Consider the following 14,107-nt stretch of genomic DNA (forward strand, 5'->3'; position numbering starts at 1 on the left):
AAAAAGCCAAATCCTGAGAATGGCGTTGCTGGAAGAGTGTATTAAATGGTTTGAATAAATATCACTCTGGACCAATCATAACAATTTATTTTAAATCAAAAATCAAGAAAAACTAAATTTTAAGTGCGACAATGCATGCCAGAAAAAAAAGGGAGACATGTTGAAAAACTGATATATGTTATACAGAATGCTGACCATCCAGTGATAAAGATGCACGAAATCTGATACCCACCTGTATCTTAGCACAAAGAAAGTGGAAGCAGGATGATCAGGTGTTTAAGAAAAGCCTGAGCACCATAGTGAATTTGAAGCCTGCCTAAGCTCCATGAGATCATCTCAGAAATAATCGAGCAACAAAATCATAATGTTTCACACCTAATAAACATCTAAAAACAGTTAACTGCAACATATACTTGTAAGAAATTGTCCTTCTGTAATACAGTATAGTGTACAATACATTGAGAATTATCACTTATGCAAATCAGCCAAAAACTATGATTACAAGCTGAAAAAAAGAAATGAATAGAATGAGATGTGTTAAATGGAGAATGAAATTTTGCTTCAAAGGAGTTAAAGTTACCATTGGAAATACACTTGACATGTTCACTCCACAAAGTAAAATAAAGGAAGCAAAAGTATAAATAAGAGATTTAAAAATATATAAATGGAAGTTACAAGTATGAAAACAAAATATGTGAAATGAAAACAGTGTTAATCACTGCCAAAAAAATTCTAATAATGTGGACATAACAAGCAGAAGATTCTACAAAGGGAAGATTAACCAATAAGAAGGAAAATATTTCTATATTGCCAGTAAAAGCCAACCTGACCTTCAGAAGACCATGTCTTGCAAGCAAATAAATAAGGAAGGATGAAAGAAAGAAAGAAAGAAAGAAAGAAAGAAAGAAAGAAAGAAAGAAAGAAAGAACAGAAGAAGAAAGGAAAGAAGGAAGGAAGGAAGGAAGGAAGAAAGGAAGGAAGGAAACAAAGAAACAAAGAAACAAAGTGTTAAATAGGCTCCAGTGCATTCTGGGACAAAAGTAAATTGATAATATATATAGAATAACATTGTGAAGTACAAGGTAAAGAATAGAAATTTAAAAAAATAAACTAGTTATTTGTGTTTTCATTTTGTTAATATATGAGAAATTAAAGTATATAAGTATATAGTTAGAATTTATATTCTTCCAGTAATTGTTGAAACAAATTGATTTAGAAATGAAGAAAAAAATCAAGAATGAAAAATATTACCAACATTCTTAACCTAATTGACAGTTTAGGAACACAGGATAACAAGAGGAGATATGCTATATCCAAGCAAAAAATGAGGAGTTAAAGATGTAATAGAACATTATAAACTGTCCAAGAAATGAAATGAACTTAAATTATATATTCACTGATGAAAATACTAGCAAGAGAAAAACAAAAACGTAATATACTTTAAAATTCCTCACTCTTTCTTTGTTCTTTCTCTCTTCTTGGTTTGTCTTCCCTCTCTGTCTTACTTTGGAAAACAACCATTATGATATCTCAAGTTCACTGAAAATTATAATGCAGTTGCAAATAACTGAATAACTTACAATTATTTTCAAGTAAATGGAGATTAAGAGACATGCAACAATTGTGGAATGGAGGCAAACCCATCCTGAGAGAAAAATATAATGTAATATATTCTTATAATGAAAAGAATAAAGGTCTCAGCCTATGTTGTAATTTCTATATACAAACTAGAATAAAAATGAGCAAACAAAATCTAACATCAGTAGGGAAAAAGAGGTAACTATAATATATATTAAACAAGGATTAAGAAAATCAATAAAATATAAATGTAATATTTGATATAATGAGGAAAATATGAATAGAATTCTATCTAGGTTTAACAGACAATTAAACAAAGGAGGAGTTATTTCATATCCTGCTGATATTAACTGAATACAAAGCTATCATATTAGGAACTACTTGGTACTAGGAAATTTGAAAGCAGTGGTTCAATGCAATAAATTCTTTAAATTCCATCCCAGGAAACAGAAGTAAAGATAAGGCCTTCTTGATTATATGTTAAAAAAAAATCTGCCAATGCATTGATGTAGGGACTGTGGAGACCACTCCATGGATCAAGGACATCCAAACTACAGGAGTTCATTATCCAAGCTTCCCACATAAATATCCAGCTAATTTGAAAAGCTCTGAATTCAAGTTAGACTCTGATTCAACATATGGCTTCAATAATGATCAAGGAAGTCATGCAGCATCTACATATGGACATCTACAACCATGCAAATACATGTGCACAGATATATGCACAAATACAAATGTGTACACACACATATATGCCTAATCTGTCAAGATAACTCACTATATAATAGATTAACATAAAAACTCATGGGATTATTTCAATGAATGAAGAAAATCATCTGAAGAAATTTAACTTCTAACAATTATAAAAACTAGTACAAAAGAAAGAAATTTAATAATATGATAAATAACATCTACAAATTCTCTGCAGGTATCAGTACTCATAAAAGACTGAATATATTCCTCATAGTGCCAGAAATAAGGAAATAATGTTTGTTCTTGCTACCCTACTGGAAATATGTAGTCTGCAATAAGACAAAACCAACCATCTAGCCAAAGAGAAAGGCACACAGGGTAGAAGTTTAATAACAAGTAAAATTCTTTATTTCCAGAATGTGTGATTATTATGGTATAAATTCTTCCATGCAAAAATCTATAACAAAGCAATATAACTGACATTTGAGGTTATTGTGATAAATAATACCAAAAGAGTGTATAGAGCATAATTTGAAGTTGAAAATTAAAATATATTATTAATGGGTCACTCTCTGCAAACTGACAGTTGAGCCTCATTGCTGAGAATACCCACACAACTCACTGAACTTGGCGAAGTCCTGCTGGTGCCTTCATCTAGCCTTCACCACTCTATTCTAGTGTCTTTGGTATGGGAAGGTACTCTGCAGCCTACCAATATTAAAATGTAAACGACAGTGCAGCCACAACAACTTTGACCTATGATTTCTCTTGCCTGCTAGATGTGCTACAGCAACGGTAGCATAGTACTTGTGTGTAGACACACACACAAAAAAAATAAATAAAAAATTAAAAAATCTGATTTAACTTAAGGCCTATTTGACAAAATGAAACCTGTGTCTGACACTGATTGTATAATCATGACCTAGAAACTGTATAGCCCAGAGACCTAGGGTAAAAGAAAATACTTCTCAACAAATAAAAAAAAAATTAAAAAGTAATGATAAAATGACTACTAAAGATATTCTGCTATATCATACATAGATCAGTGTCTTATTCAGTCATAATCTGAGAAATATTCTCTAGCATCTGTTGGGAACACATGAAGAAACCCAAATCTCGACATTACATAGAAGGCCTAAATGGGAGGTTTCCAACAAATTCCTCCCCTCACAGTTCAGAGAATCCCATAGAAAAGGAGGAGTGAAAAGCCAGAAGGGATGGAGGACACCAGGAAAACAAGATTCTTTGAATCAATGAAGCAAGGTTCATGTGAGACCACAGAGACTGAAGCAGCAAGCACAGAGCCTACCTGGATCTGTACCAGGTCCTCTGTATATATATATTAGACATTAGCTTAGTATTTTATGAGACTCATGACTATAAGAATGAGTGGAACTCTGACTCTTCTATCTGCCCTTGGGATTTTTTTCCTCCTTTGGGCTGTCATGTCCAACTTTGATATCATATTTTTTGCTTATATTATTGTATTTGTTATGCTTCATTTTCTACTAAAAGCCCATTCTTTTCTAATGAGAGACAGAAAAGGAGGGGTGTTCAGAAGGAACTGAAAGTATTTGAAAGAAGTGGAAAAGAAACTATTATCAAGTTATATTTTATAAGGAAAGGGATCTATTTTCAATAAAAGAAAAAAAGAGAAATCAAAACAAACAAAGCATTTGGAGTCCCTAATGCTAGAACATTTTGCTGAAATTAGTTTTTAAGGTGTGGAAAAATGTAGAGGTGAACCATAATCATGAAACATAAGTTGCAAGCTTTTTTTTTGCAGAAATCAAAATATCATTGGAAAATACATGTGAAAATGAAAACAACACACGGAAACTAATGGTAACTTAAAACAGAACAAGTTAGAAAATATAAGCTCACAGTTGGAAGACACACAAAGCTACGCAGTAAGATGTCTGGAGCAAACTACAGATTTTCGTAGGTGTGGGTGGATCTCCTTGCTTTATGCTATAAATCAAGCAGGCACAGAGGACAACATGCCACTTAGATCTATCAACAGAACACCCAGGAAGAAGCACAACTAACCAAATAAGAAGTCACAAAGAATAAAGACTGGAGATTGTTTTAAATAGTTACTAATAATTTCTTGAGGGTGAAGGAAATTTTTTATGTACCAATTATCATGATAATTATGTGGATACTTACATTTTCCAAAACTTATGATTAAATTATATATTTTAAATAAGTTATTACTGTATGTATTGTACTTCAATAAAGGAGTGTTTTAAACTGAAAATATAAGGACTAGAAACATGATTTAAACATGATTTAGTGTTTAAATTCTCATACAGCTCTTGCAAGGGATCCAATTTTCAATCCTAGCACCCACATGGGGCAGCTCATAACCATCTGTGCCTCCAGCCATACCCTCTTCTGAACTCTACAGGCATCTACACTCACATAAACATACCAATGCACACACACATGCACATAATTAAAAATAAGTCTTTTAATACATGGATATATTTGCCAATGAAATTTATATGGTTTATACTACTAATTAACACTGGTTATTTCTTATGTCTAAGGGATTAAGTGGAATTCCTTTTGTATTTGTTGCTAACCTTCATTTACATACTCATGTATTTAGACTCCATTTGTTAATTAATCCCAGGCTTTCGATAAAGCATTGGTTGCACAGTGCTTGGAAACTTAGGCATAATTTTGGTTATCATGATCTATATATGTGTGCAGATAAGTTTCATACTGGCATGTTCCAATTCTTGTATCATTCATTTGTTTTATTTTGTTGTGGAATGGAGGAACATTTGTTATAATTTTATGAATCACAATGTCTTTGAGTCATTATCCTTGGCATTTGCTTCTCTGATTCTCTAGTTTTCAACATGATGGTCATGAGCATATTCTGAGTGTACAAAGGACAATGTATAGGTCAACTTCTGTCACCATGCACAAAAAAGGCTCTGGCTGTTTTCTAATATGTATTATAACAAGCACTGATATATTTCTAATTTTACCTAAATAACGCAATATTGCTGTTTTAAAGAGTATCATTATTTATAATGTATATATGAACCATTTTTTTAAAATTAATTTTTGTTTTTTGTTTATTTGTTTTTTATATATAGTCCAGTAGTTTTCCCGTTCTTATCCCACCCTCCCACAGCTCCTCATCCCATTCCTCCTCCACCCTGTCTCCAAGAGGGTGTCTCCAGCCTCCCACTCAACCTATCCACCAGGCATCCCCACTCCCTGAGTTATGCATATCTTCTCTCACTGAAGCCAGAACAGGCAGTCCTCTACTGTATACTGTATACATGTCAGGTGTCTCTGACCAGCTAGTGTATACTGGACAGGAACAGTTCTAGGTCAGAGCTTTTTTTGACTTGTGGGATGGCAACCCCATTCCTTCACTTGATACTCTGTCTTTCTACTAGAGGTGGACTGTACAAGTTCTTTCTCCCCACTGTTGGGTATTTTGTCTAGGTTCCTCCCTTTGAGTCCTCAGAGTCTCTCCTCCCAGGTTTCTGGTGCATTCTATAAGCAACATCTTATTTAGAAAATGTTTCTGAGTGAAGTAGGAGATGAAGTCTATGCTTGTATTAAGGATGAAATTTGGTTTTATATGAGAGCATGCTTGTTCTAACAAGATGGACATTGTAATATACTTGTACAGTGATATGTTATTTTAGGAACATGAAGTTTTATCAATCATGGACTCCAATATCCTGATATTAAATGTGACCCTTTGAAGACCTTTCATGTGACCTTACTCATTACTGGAAGAGGTAGAAAAAGAGTCCATTTACCTTATTGTTTCAAAATTCTGGTTACACAGATGGCTACTATTTTGAAACTCTACATTTATCAATGGCTAAAATTATGTAGCCATATTCCTGATAGACATTACATGTCAGTCACTGTTCTTTCTTTGAAAAAGAAGTCTCTTACAGCTTCAGAATCTTTTCTAACTGTTGTCTTATTACCTGGATGGCCCTTCTATCCGGGGACGGGCCCCCCTGGGGATCCATCCTGTCTGCAGACACCAACCCCTGACACCATTGCTGCTGCCAAGAGGCACTTGTTGTGGCTATTTCTTGGGAGGTTCTGCCAGCAATTGACCAATGCAGATGTGGATGCTTGGAGCCAACCATCAGACTGAGCTCGAGGAACCCAGTGCGGGAGCTGGCAAAAGGACTAGAGGAGCAGAGGGTGATTACAACCTCATAGGAAGAACAATGTTGGCTGACCCGACCACCCAGTGATCCCAGGGACTAGCCCTGTAAACGAGGAGTGTACAGGGAAGAATCTATGGCTCCAGATAATATGTAGCAGAGGATGGCCTTGTCTAACATCAGTGGAAGGGAGGCCCTTGGTCCTGTGGAGGTTTCATGCCACAGTGTAGTGAGATGCTGGAGCGATGGGGCAGGAGAGAGTGGGTGGGGGAGCACCCTCATAGAGGCAAAGGGGGTAAGGGAAGATGTGGGATGAGAGTGTTGTGGAGGGATAACCGGGATGGGGGATATCATTTGAGATGTAAACAAAGGGAATGATTATTAAAAAAAAAAATTCAGCAAAAGTACACACACACACACACACAAATAAACAAGAACAAAAATAGAGCTATTACCAAGAATTTAAACACTGGAAGTGAACCCAAGTGAGATACATACATTCATTCAAACAGACACATTATAGCTCATTTGGTAATTCATATTCTTGTACAAACATGGATTTTTATTTATTTTACTATGTCTTATAATTTTCTTGTGAATTGTGCTATTGATAATTTCTGATCTAGTATCTTGAATGGCAGATGAAACAATGTATATAGAAATATTGCAGATGTTCTGTCTTTAAACAGTGTTACTTTACCCCCTTTCTATTTTTTCTTTACCTTGAGTTTGTGCTCTTTTGATTTAAAAAGAGCTAGTCTCTTATACCAAGAAACCAAACTTAAGAGTTTATTCAGGACTAAGATAATTTTAAAAATAATTAATTGATTTGTTTCCATCTTAAAGTTTTCTTTCCATGATATTTAACATTATGAGAAATTAGCAATAACGATCAGAACTGAAAATGATGGTATTAGAATGTAAACAATGCCATAAAGTTGAATGGAAAGTTGAATTATTCAAAATATCCCAGCCACAGCCTCTTATCTGTCTGACCAGGTGAGCAGTGATTTTGTCCAACCATGGCATGATTATCTAACCAGGAGCCTAGATAGACTCTATCCACTAAGCTGATTATTTCTAGTACGGGTGATGAAAACACAAAACAAAACAAAACTATTTGATTCAAAACATAGTTAATCATAGTGACAAAGATCACTGAGAAAATCCCCAAAGGTTCTTTTATGTAAAGGGCTAAGTATTTGTTGACAATTCTCTCCTGCAGCTACCTTAAATGTTCTATGTAATGGCTGAAATTCTTATGAGGAAAGATAAGACAGTAAGTGATTTTGCAGGTAAACACCATAAAACAAATAACACATAGTGAAGGCATGGGAAAAAGTCATAATACAAGGGAAAATGTAATAAAAATGAAGAGATGGAGAAAACAAGATGGTTTAAGAAGATGTTATTTGAGCCAGAATCTGAGAGATGAGAAGAGCCCAGCAGGACTGTACTGACAGGAGATCATAAAGAGTCCAGAGTTGAAAGGAGATTTCCCCATACAAAAATCCAAACACTATTGAAGGGAGCCAGCACAGGTAGAAAACAGGTATATGTTGCATATGTTGCATGGTAGGGCTAACAAACATCCATATTTTCAAGTAAAAAGAGGTGCATTATTTAAGCAGAGCTTTACACAAGGTAGTAGGATTTAAATTACTTCTTATTCTCTGTCAGGTACATAGACTTTGCAGATGTTTTAAAAGGAATATGAACAGTTAGCCGTGGATAGAAGGAAGAGAGATATGACTTTCTTAATAGATGAGAGTGCTTTGATTGTCCGAGTAACTGCAGCAGGGTTACACGCTCTTGGACTCTTGCTGTTCTGAACCCAACAGATCTGTGTGGGCTGCTAATAATCACATGGAAATGTAAACACATAAATAAACATCCTATTCTCTAACGAGGACTGTACTACCTTCAGTAAGAGACTTGACTTTATGTGGAGACCGTTAATTATACCTGTGTGTAGGACCAGGTAGGGAGTCAGTCTGCTTCAAGGGCCCTGTGAGTCTGACTTTTCATATTGTCTAAATTTGTAATGTGTACATTTTTTTCCCATAAGGTTTGAAATGCAATGTGTTCACGGCATTCAGAACTGGATCAGGATAAAAGAGCTTCACAAAGCAAAATGTTATTATTGTGTTCACCTTTACATGAGAAAGTATTCAAAGGATGAAAAACTGGGGAGGGAGCAGATCCTATGTAGATCAGCACTTCCACACAGAGTGAAGCCAGAGAGAGAGGGGATGAGAGAAAGCAACAGAGGCAGGAAGCCCAGCATGGGAATCAACTGCATCAAAGGCTGAATACTAGAGTCAGGCCTCTGTGTGGCGAGAGTTGTACCTTGTTGAACCCCAGAGAAGAAAATTATATTTACCAGAGGAAAAAAAGGGGAGCTATTAACAAATCTGTTATCTGATGTTAGCTGCTAAAATGAGCCTTCTAAGTAAACCTGCATGGAGCTAATTAGTTCAGAATTTTGCCAATAGCCTCATCTCCTTTTGCCTTGACTTAAGAAAAGATGGGCACTAACTATTGACACATATCATCGGATATGTGATAAAAATGCATACGTAAAGAGAATAGATTTCATAAGTTAGTCTTCAAATCAAACTACTTTGAACCTAGGTGAGATTGGAAACTTTTCTCAGGACTCTGAGAAGAAGCATGATCAGGAATCTGACACCCCTGAATTCATGGACCAGGCTTGTCATTTATGACCTGCATAACCTTGTGTATTCCTCTGCAAACACAAACATGGGCACACATCCTTATATGCACAAGGCACCTATACACTACTATACACACCATGGTTATACACAAATAAGTTAAATTTTACAAATTACAGTTTAATGTTTGTGACTAAAGTTCCAATTTTTCAGTGAAAGAAACATAGAATAAGGGTAGGTTCTGTACCTATGCTCTGAAATATTGTAGTCAATAGCTCAAAGAGGTGACTGAGCCCTGGAAATATAGTCAATGTGATGAGGAATCTATAGAAATTTTTAGAGTCCATTTTTATGCTTGTACATATGTGACTGTCAGTAAGTGCATTACATGCATGGAAGTACATGAGGTGGTCAAAAGAGGGTATTAGAATTCTTGAAAACAGAGTTACAGGTGGTTTTATGTCACTTCATACGTATTCTGAGATTCTAGCCCCACAATTGAGAAAATGGTTCCGTGACATTGCCTGTAGGAAAGTCTGTGGAATGTTCTTTGGATTAATGATTGATAATATGTCTGGGCAAAATGGTCCTGAACTGTATAAGAAATCAGGCTGAGGAAGCCATAGAAAGCAAGACAATAATCATTATTCTTCTAGAGTGTCTGCTTCAGTTTTTGCCTTTTGTTCCTGCCTAAACTTTCTCTTATGATGAACTATAAGCTGTAGGATTAAATATTCCCATCATCTATAAGTTGCTTGTGCTTATAGTGTTTTATCATAGGAATAAAAATCTGATTAATACAGTGAAGAATGATAAGGCTATTTTTATTTTTCTCAATTTATTGTTTCATGTGTTATATACCGATCATGTTTCCCCTTCCCTGTTCTCCTCCCAGTCCCTCTCCACCGGCTCCCTTGCCATACACTCCTCTTTCTTTTCCCTTAAGAAAAAAAGGTAGGTCTCTTAGAGTTATCAACCAAACATGAGATATCAAGTTGCAGTAAGACTAGGCACCTCTTCTTATGTTAATGCTAGATGAAGAACCAGAGTAGGGAGGGAAGGGTCTCAAAAGCAGGCAAAGCATTTAAAAGCAGCCTTCACTCCCTCTGTAAGAGTCCCATAAAACAGCAGTAATTAATAATAATAATAATAATAATAATAATAATAATAACAATGATGCTGTTAGTGTTAATGTATAATTAAATCTGTGTAAGTACAAATGTACACCAGGTTTTGAGGACTTCAGTGAAAGAAAGGAAACCCCTTCACTATTGGAGATGCCTCAGTGGGTAAATTACTTGCCATACAAGTATGAAGATCTCAGTTGAATCCCCACACAAATAAAGCCAGACTAAGAAACAATTCCCAAGTTCCTATGATGAAATGGAGCACTGAAATACAAAGTTATTGTACCAGCTATCCTGGCCTATGCAGCAGAAAATAGCAAAGATATCCTCTCTCAAAGAGGACAGGACTTTACGCTAATTTTTTCTTTACTTACACATGCACACTATCACTTGAGCTTTCACACATAAACACACACACACACACACACACACACACACACAGAGAGACTCACTGATACACACAAACACACACATGAATGGAGATGGGAAGGAAGAGACTGACAGAAATGAGACAGAGACAAATAAACGTGACGTATATCCTGCATGCATATCGTAACCCCATTCCGCTCACATATTCATCACACACTCAGAAATAAAATGATTTTAAAGGAAGAGAAAAATCTTCCTTTAGATAGAAGAGACATATTTCCTCCATTTTCAGAAAGGAAGTAGGCTGGAGAGGATCAAACATAACCTTTGCATAAACCTGTAGAGTCTAAAGCACACAGCTGGGATTCCACACCATCTCAAATTTGAACTTATGGAGCATAAACGATTGTCTAAAGCAATTAGAGAATAATATGACTTTGGTCTTAAAACAGCAACTTTGACCTATAACCTGTATAGCTTTGCCATGAATCTCTGTTAACTCCACTTGGGAGGAAGACTGCATGTCTCTGTTTCTATTGCAGGGTCTTGCTAACAACTGTGATGCTGTAGAACAAAGGTTTTAAATTAAATGAATATGTCCCTAGCAGTAGCCTACTCAGTTTTAGCAGGTACACAGTGATTGCTTCATACACACATCTATTTTAAGTGTTCAGAATATTATGATTATAGTAAGACAGAAAGTACACAATGAACATGCTCATTTTTCAAGTATTTTATATCCTTATATAAAAGTAAACATTTAAATTTATAAAGCAGAAAGACTTAGACAGTAGAAGACATTACTAATGTAATAGCTAGGGCAGAGATTGTGAAATGATACACAAATATCTGGGAGAGTTTCTAAGAGCATATCTTCTTAAGCATCGGGTCACCTAACTGGACATGAGGACTGTGAAAAATCTGGCAATGATTAAATGGTTCTGAATGTGAGATAAATGAAATTCATGCAAAATCAAGTGCCATTAATCTGATGGAGTTCTTCATCATTAGCCTCTGACGCATCTCATGACTTCATTGCAGCTTTGGCTCTGAACACACAGGATGTGGTCTATACATAGTGGATGCTGACACACTGTGACCCAGTGCCAGTGAACACTGCCTGGAACATCGTGCCTCTACATTTGAGACTACTCTCTGTCATCAATTGCTGTTTTAACTGCCATACAAAGTTTTCTGTTTTTACAGAAGCAAAACGGATTAATTAATGGAAGAATTAATACTTTTAGCATTTCCCTACTGCCATTCCTCAGCAGATAAATATTATGTTAGCATGTCTTTGGTTTGTATTGTGTTAAGATGGTTGATATTAAAAATCGCTGCTGGAGGTGTTGGCTTGAATTGCATAAGGAAGAAATAAAGGAATTATTTCATGAAACTAGAACAGAACTTCTAAGAATTTCTGAAATTGACTTAGATATAGTTCTGCTGCTCTGTACTATTTATTTATGCAAAGTGCCATTCTTGGTGTTGGCAGTCAGAAAATTAAAATATCAATCAACTGTGAAAACATTGAAGATGTTCTATGTCCTGCAGTTTCAAATACATAGCCATGATTTAATTCTCTATGTAAGAATATATAAGCTTATTCTTTTTATTAGCTTATATACTTGCTTTTGCTTTAAATAAATGGTAAATTTTATCCATATCAAAGAATTATTTCTGAACATATTTCATTTTATTATCGATATTTGATATCAATTCTTTGTAAAAATTAATCAGTTAAAAAACATCATAAATTGAGAAGTTTAAGAAGGAAATCCTGTTTATAGGATGTAAAAGGTCAAGCTTAAGGTTTGAGAGGTGTCTCAAAGGTATGGTCTTTGCCACAATGATAATGTGATTTCAATATCTGAGACCCACATGGTAGAAGAGGAGAATTTATTCCTGAAAGTTCTGTGGTTCCCAACATACCTGCACTGTACACACACACACACACACACACACACACACACACACACAAATTATATATGGCAAATTTTTCTAAAAAATCATTCTCAGCTCAGATTTTTTTTATTCCTGTATTTCTAGCTTTCCTGGTACACAGTCTTTCTATAAGCAGGGATGAGATCAGGAAGTACAAATTCAAGCTTAGAACTCAGTTCTGCCCCATCTAGAGGAAGAAGAAGGGATATTTAAACTCACAAGGAAGCCCAGGAAAGGTACTCTAATTAAAATTCACTTCTCAGTGTTTCTCTTGTTTGCGTGTTAGGAATGAGGAGACTATAGACACGCAAAGATTGGAGGGAGAGGGGATTTCAGCGGTACAATTTCCAAGCTTCGACATGGAGTTGCTTAGAAGGAATGTTTGGAACCCTGTGAGGCTCAGGCACATCATCTAACATATGTTTATTTAAAAGGAAGCACAGTAGCAGGTGCCTGTCCTCTACTGTGTAAATGGCATCCAGCATCCCTACTGCAGGCAAATTCAGATCCCAACACAAGGAGTTCCAACTGTGCCCACTGGACACCTACTCACACAGAAATTTAAATAGTAATCAGTGCCTCAGCATCTGCACCCCACCAGCTATCCTTGATGCAACTGTTACACTATTCTAGTTCCTGAAAAATAAATCAATTTGCATGAAAGCAAGGCTTGGTGTGAGGCCTGGGCCAGACGCAGAGGCCCAACTCCTCCACACTGATTTTGCCAGTTATCAAAGAAATTTTTCCTTCAGCACACACTCTTTGGTCATATATTTTCTAGGGAGTGTGGGAAGGCCTGTAGGAACCATGTTCAAGGGTATAGTGGGCCTGTTTACTGCGTGGGTCTTGTGTTTACTTCCTGGTTTGGGGGTGAGACAGTTAGATGCCCTACTATGGAAGAGGTGGTTACCATCCTCCTGCTTGCTTTGCTTGGTGACAAAGTGAATGGGTGTCAGGTATTTTATGAGGTAGGCTCTTTAGCCAACCAATTTTCCCAACCCACTTATGTTTCTAGTTGCTACTAAGTTCCATACAGATTTAGGTCTGGGGCTGTATTGTCTCATACAGTTACCCAGCCATTGTGACTCTGGAATACTGGAATAGATATACTCGGAACTGTGCAACAAGATGAGTATAAAAATAAACACCCTGGTACTTCAAAAACCTGGTGTGAAAACAAAATGAAATGTCTCAATATTGATTTTTATTGATTACAAATTGAAACGAGCTTTCAAATGAATCAATTTTAAGTAAATTACAAATATTGCATTTAGGGTCACATATTTGTGTTAAGGCAATTACTATCATGCCTTTAAAATTACAAATATCTGCTGGAAAATAGCAAACTATCCCACCTGCTAAAATGAAATATTTAAAGCTCTACAACATTTTATATGTGGGTCTGTTAATATTGTAAATGCTGCTTCAAATAAAGGGATGCCTAGAATAAGTGTAATAAAATGAAGTTACAAACTTGACTCATATGTTTTTACTTTTTTATTTTTTATTTTTTTTCTTTTAGATATTTTCTTTATTTACATGTAAATTTCTCCATTCCCAG

The sequence above is a fragment of the Mastomys coucha genome, unplaced genomic scaffold, assembly GCF_008632895.1.
Source record: "Mastomys coucha isolate ucsf_1 unplaced genomic scaffold, UCSF_Mcou_1 pScaffold18, whole genome shotgun sequence".
Classification (NCBI taxonomy): domain Eukaryota; kingdom Metazoa; phylum Chordata; class Mammalia; order Rodentia; family Muridae; genus Mastomys; species Mastomys coucha.